The sequence below is a fragment of the Natator depressus genome, chromosome 5, assembly GCF_965152275.1.
Source record: "Natator depressus isolate rNatDep1 chromosome 5, rNatDep2.hap1, whole genome shotgun sequence".
Classification (NCBI taxonomy): Eukaryota; Metazoa; Chordata; order Testudines; family Cheloniidae; genus Natator; species Natator depressus.
The window spans coordinates 37779066-37785065 of record NC_134238.1 but is presented as its reverse complement, the minus strand read 5'-3'; the positions used below and the strand labels follow the sequence as shown (position 1 = coordinate 37785065).

Below are 6000 nucleotides of genomic sequence, written 5' to 3'. Positions count from 1 at the left end.
GAATCTGCAGTAAATTGAGTATGTCTCCTCCGTCAGGGATAGTATTCACAGAATACATAAGTCAAGAAAAGACTGTGGAAGGGGAGAAGTTGAATTTGTCTCATTGCAGGATAGTTGGGGTATCGGAATACAGATGTGCATTGGAGAGCAGGTTGCCCCATAACTTGCCTCACAGTGGCAATTCCGTCCCTTAGGGCTGGGCCTGGCTCCCTGCCCCAGGCATTCGGACCTGGTGCATGGGGTTGCAGTGCCACTCAGTTTTGGCCTGGTTCACCCTCCAGCATGCTGGGGGTGGAGCAGCAGGGACTAGTTTGAGTGAGAGTGGTGTTGCAACCTGGCGCAGGGGATCACAGCATTGCTCAATACCTGCGCCAAACCTGAGTGGCACTGCCGCCCCGTGCGCCAGGTTGCAATGCCACTCAGTCAAATTCCATGGGTTTGGGGGACCTCTCAAACTGCCCCTTTTGTGCCCCCTCTTGGGGGGTTCTGTTTGTGTGTGCTGTGTGTTTAGGGGTCACCTCAAAGTAAGTTGGATATTTGGGGTGGGGAAGGAGGCAGTTCTATGGCCTGTTGTGGGAAAGTATGTGGATAGAACAAGTCATGGGACCTAGCGGGTGGCTGAATTGTGTGGAGTGTAAACAGGGCTAGGAAAAGTGGAAACCTGGTTTTTCAGGTCGACAGGAACCCAGAACTTCAGGGGTACAAGCCCACTGACTAGATTTCGCTTAATCATGAAAACCATGGGTGACAGGCATTTTAAGTAAATCTTTGGAAAACCTAATAGTCCTAGAACCATAGGGCTAGAACGGACCACAAGGATCATCTAATTGTTGTATCGGCAAGGTACTAACAAGCTTCAACAAGACTTTATTTTCAAAGTGGAAACCTCTTTACCAAGCTGCTGCTGCACCCTCTGTAGCTTTCTCCCAGCCTCTCAACTTCTCCCCCCCCCGTCCTTCTTGTTTCCTGTCCTTTCGGACTCCCAACAGCCAGTGCTCCCAATTCTAATAATTACAAGCAACATCTAAACACCACACTAATCTAACTCCTTACCAAGATGCAGGATTTGTTGTGTCTAAAAACCAGTCGAGACAGGTGGCTCTCCAGCCTCCTTTTGAAAACCTCCAGTGAAGGAGTTTCCAAAACCTCCCTAGGCAGTCTGTTCCATTGTCCTACTGTTCTTATACTTAGGATGTTTTTCCTGAGGTTAATCTAAATATGCTATGATGGAGTTTGAACCCATTGCCTCTTGTCCTGCCCTTTGTGGCAAGAGAGAACAACTTTTCTTCATCTTTTTTATGGCAGCCTTTCAAGTATTTGAAGACCACTATCATGTCCCCACTTAATCTCCTCTTTTCCAAATTAAACATACTCAGTTCAGTTAGCCTTTGCTCCTACGACTTGCATTCCATCCCTTTGATCATATTTGTTGCTTGCCTCTAGATCCTTTCCAGTTTCTCTACATCCTTTCTGTACATTGGTGACCAAAATTGGACACAGTACTCCAGCTGAGGCCTACTCAGAGCCACGCAGAGTGGGGCACTATCACCTCCTGTGAGTTGCATGCTTGTGCATCTGTTAGTGCAACCTAAAATTGCATTTGCTTTTTTATTAATTCAATTTAATTTTTTTTGCAACAGCATCACATTGCTAATTCACGTTGAGGTTATGATCCACCACAACTCCCAAATCCTTTTCAGCAGTGCTGCTGCCAAGCCAGTTATTCCCCATTCTGTATTTGTGCATTTGGTTTTTCTTCCCTAAGTGTAGCACCTTTCATTTGTCTTTGTTGAATTGCATTTTGTTGTCTATAGCCCAGTTCTCCAATTTATCAAGATCCCTCGGAATTTTAGCTCTATCCTCCAGAGTGTTGGCAGTCCCCCCTATCTTTGTGTCATCCACAGATTTAATCAGTCTGCTCTCTATTCCCACATCCAGGTCATTAATAAAGATGTTAAACAACGCTGGACCCAGAAAAGATCCTTATGGAACCCAACTTGAGATCTCCGTCCAATCTGACATCATTCCATTAATAGTTATTCTTTGTTTGTGGTTGTTTAACCAATTCTTTATCCACTTAATGGTAGTTCTGCCAAACCTGCATTTCTCCAGCTTACTTATCAGAATGTCATGTGGGAATGTGTCAAAAGCCTTGCTGAAGTCCAGGTGTATTATATCCACTGCTTTCCTCCTATCCACCAAATCAGTTACCCTGTCGAAGGAAATTGAAGTGGTTTGGCATGATTTGTTCTTGGTAAATCCATGTTGGCTGCTAGTGATTACCCCTTCATCCTCCAGGTATTCACAAATTGAATGTTTTATATGTTGCTCTAGTATCTTTCCGGGCATCGAAGTCAAGCGACTGATCTATAGCTCCCTGGCTTCTCCTTTCCCCCTTTTTAAAGATGGGCACTACATTAGCCTTTCTCCAGTCTTCCAGGAACTCTCCTGTCATCCATGAGTTGGCACATATTATTGCCAGTGGCTCAAAGATTGCTTCAGCTAATTCCTTCAGTACCCTCAGGTGAATAGCATCAGGCCCCGCTGATAGGAATTCATTCAAATTGGTCAGAAGATCTCTGACATGTTCTGAACTTATCCTGTCATTTAAGTTGGAAAGAGCTTTTAGGTAGATTATCTATGTCAGCTCTTTGTATTACAGTATGAGTGAGTGCTCCTAAATTATTCCTAATTGTTGATGGCTGATTCCACACTCGGTTGTGGTGGTTTTTCCTTTGGACTAGGCCGCTGTTATATTTACTCCAAACAGTTCTGCTATAGTTTAAGCTCTTTGGACTGGTCATTGCTTAAAAAAATTAATATTCAACAGTAAATAGAGTGATATCTGAGAACAGTTATTTTCTATTAATAGCATAGGAGTGTGCTGCTGTAATAACTATAGACAAATGTTGACTTTTTAACGGTGACAATTGCTACGATTTGTTTGGTTCTCACGAACTGATAGTAGTTTCTGTTCGGTAGTTTCACTCCTGAATATGATCACTTTGGTTAATCTTTCCTCACATATATTTTTCACATCTTGCTTATTTTGTCTGTCCTTTCTGAAAGTGTGGGCCAAAACTTAGCGCGGTATTCCAAATGGGCACAACACAATACTGTTGTGCAGAGTACAATAACTAAGAATGGGGTCTGTTGTCTTGCATGTGATACTTCTATTGATATCCCCAAAAATAGTATCTTACCATGGAAGTAAAAGAAACATTTTGGAGATTCATGTAAAATTATTTTTAATAAGGCTTCTTTGTTCTCTTGATAGGAAAATCTGCCTTTTTAATAGCTGTGACAGTTAGCTGCCTCTTGAGTGCCCCCTCATGGCTCTTCAGTGCCCTGCCTCAGTTTCTCTTTTTGGGATCTTCAAAGATTGACAAGAGATGGTCACAAGTCCAGTAAACACCATCCTTTTTGGAGTCTGGTTTATTAACATGTGATTCAAAATAAACACACAGAAGTATCCTCCCCACCCACCCCAGTCTTAAGCTAGGCACAGCTCCTGCTCTCTGAGCAGCTGGAGAAGATGCAAGACCTGGCCTGCCTTTTCTGCCTTCTTCCCAAAAGGAGAACAAAACTTCCAGCTAGGGCTTTCTAGTGAGCCATTACTCCCTGGGCTTCCCGTGTGGAGTCCCCTTTATTCAGGGACTACTGCAGGAGACTTTCTCTTCCTTGGGTCTTCTCTCTGCAATCCCCCAGCAGACCCAGGGTTCTGCTTCTTGACTATCCACAAGCCTCTGTTTTTCTGTCCCCCCTTGGTTGAATCATATGATAGTCTGTCAGGCGACTTAATTCATTCTCTGCACCTGGGGAGGCAAATCTGCTATCACAGGTGGGCCAAGACCTGTTTCCCTTTAAAAGGATCAGGCACCCTATGACAATATCCAAAATAAGAAGAGAAGTCATAACTTTGTCCACGTATTTTATGTCTTTTATAATACAGGGATCTCCCAAGGAGGGAGCTGATCTTAAATCCATGTGAGATCTGGGCACTAATTTGAAATTTAGCTTGTCTATAAAGCTAAAATGGATCTCATGTAGCAATATCCTCACTAATTTTCTGCTAACCGGTATGCATTTTTCCTCTGTTGGTTAGTGCATCAAGTTTTATAGAGAAGAATCCATTTCTTAAATGTATACATATCCCTGTTTTCCATGCCTCCTCCTACTGAGCATCCCAACGTACAATTACTGCAGTGAAAAGTATCCAGAGCATATGTGCTGGCCATCACACAGAAGAGCTTCACAATATAAATCATGTGCTCTAAACCTCATATTAAAATTTAAAGTAAAGCTTAGATTTTTAATCCTTTTCACCTTTCACAGTCTAAATACTGTACACAGCATGAAAACCCAACCCACACTGAGGTCTGAACATCTGTGGCTCATCCATTTTAACAGATGGCTAGATCTGTGATGTTCCAGACATTCAAGCACAATGTGGTGTTTGGCACAAGCGTATGTTGTGCATCTACCTATCCTTGACCACTTAAAAAGATTGTTCCTGCTTCAGCTTTTTGCTATATGAAATTCCTCATTGTGTGGTGTCCCTGGGGGTGGAGGCATAGAGGCTCTTTTATGTGCCACTGTTATCTCCATATTGAGATTAATTATGGTGGGTAGCGGAAGTTGCAAATTATTGCTTCAGTTGTTTATAAATGACATATAAAATAGTGTGTGTGTGTTGTGTGTTTGTATTTAATACTAAACAAGACCATGATTAGTTGAGTTGAAAAACAGGTATCAATATTCTGTGTATTTTAACTAGAATAAAGGGGTACATGATACTTACCTACACGAACCGCTCTTTAATTTTGGGACGTTTTACATAAATCCAGCAAATTGTTTGAAAAAATCTGTCCCTTTCCATCTGTTCACTAAATTCATTTTGGATTAAGAGAACCCCACATGATAGCACAACAGAGCATGAGAACATTCAATCCAGACATATGTCACTTCCTAAAGTCCTCTCGTAGAACGTAACAGTAAGATCCTTCTTGAGCACATTCAAAATCATGGGCCCTGTAGCATGACTGACTGTGCGAATACTCATGTATAGTATAACACACTGGAGGACAGGCATAGTTCCAAAATACCAAAAAAGATACAACTTAGACAAACAAAAAAGCCATTCTTAGAAGAATTTTTCCATATGGGGGAGTACTTGAAATAAGGCATTTTAAAAACAGAACAAAAACAAGTCCTAGGAAATAGATGCATCAAAGCAATGGATTTAAAGAGCCTTTTCATCTCCAAGTTAGCATGCTTTTAAATCTGATTTAGGTCAATAGTGAACAAACGTTATCATATCAAAGCATCTGGAAGAATTTGTGGTCTTGGTCCATTTCCTAATAGGCAGTTACCTGGAGCTGTTGACATAGTTTGAGAACATGGGCAATCATCTACCATCATAATTATTGTGAAGTACTCTCTGGCTGGAACTCTGATAAGCCACTAATGAATAGACATGAAAATTATTTCCTCATTTTGAAATGGCATGCAGGAACTTGAAGTGGTGTTCTGTGGCTAGAGGGTTTCATTCTCCAGAGCTCTTGTTCATGTTCATGAAAGGAGCTAGAAACTCTTGCTCAGCCCCTGCAGTCCTAGTAGGGAGCATGCTTGGTTGTTCTGTGGGGATGATGCATGTACATGTAGAAGCTGAGAGGGAATAGCACGTGCTCAAGGTATATCGAATCTTCAGAGAAGTTAACTGCCAAACCCTAACAAGTCACTACTGAGCATGTCCCTGACACCAGGGTAACCCTCCTGGCCAAATAAGTCCCTGCTCCAAAGCATGCAGATACGAACTTCTCAACAAAGTTGTACAACTTATTTTTAATATAAGCAAACTTGATTCTCAGGAATGGATGAACTATGTTAGCTGGAATGTCCCAAAACAATTTGGCATGAGGCAAACCCCTGACATGGGAAATTTCAGCCCAAACAGTTCGTCTGGCAAAGTTATAAGCAATGGAAAACAGGGTCTTATGA

The 6000-nt window shown here is 42.0% G+C and overlaps 1 protein-coding gene across 1 annotated transcript in view; it reads left to right on the top strand.

Annotated features, from left to right (window-relative positions):
* Positions 1–1505: 1505 nt before the first annotated feature.
* Positions 1506–6000, top strand: part of PDE4D (phosphodiesterase 4D) — a 1096073-nt gene continuing 1091578 nt past the window's right edge. Inside the window, exon 1 of the mRNA XM_074952575.1 lies at positions 1506–1554. The gene's annotated coding sequence lies outside the window, so the exon portion shown is untranslated. The remainder of the gene's footprint in view (positions 1555–6000) is intronic.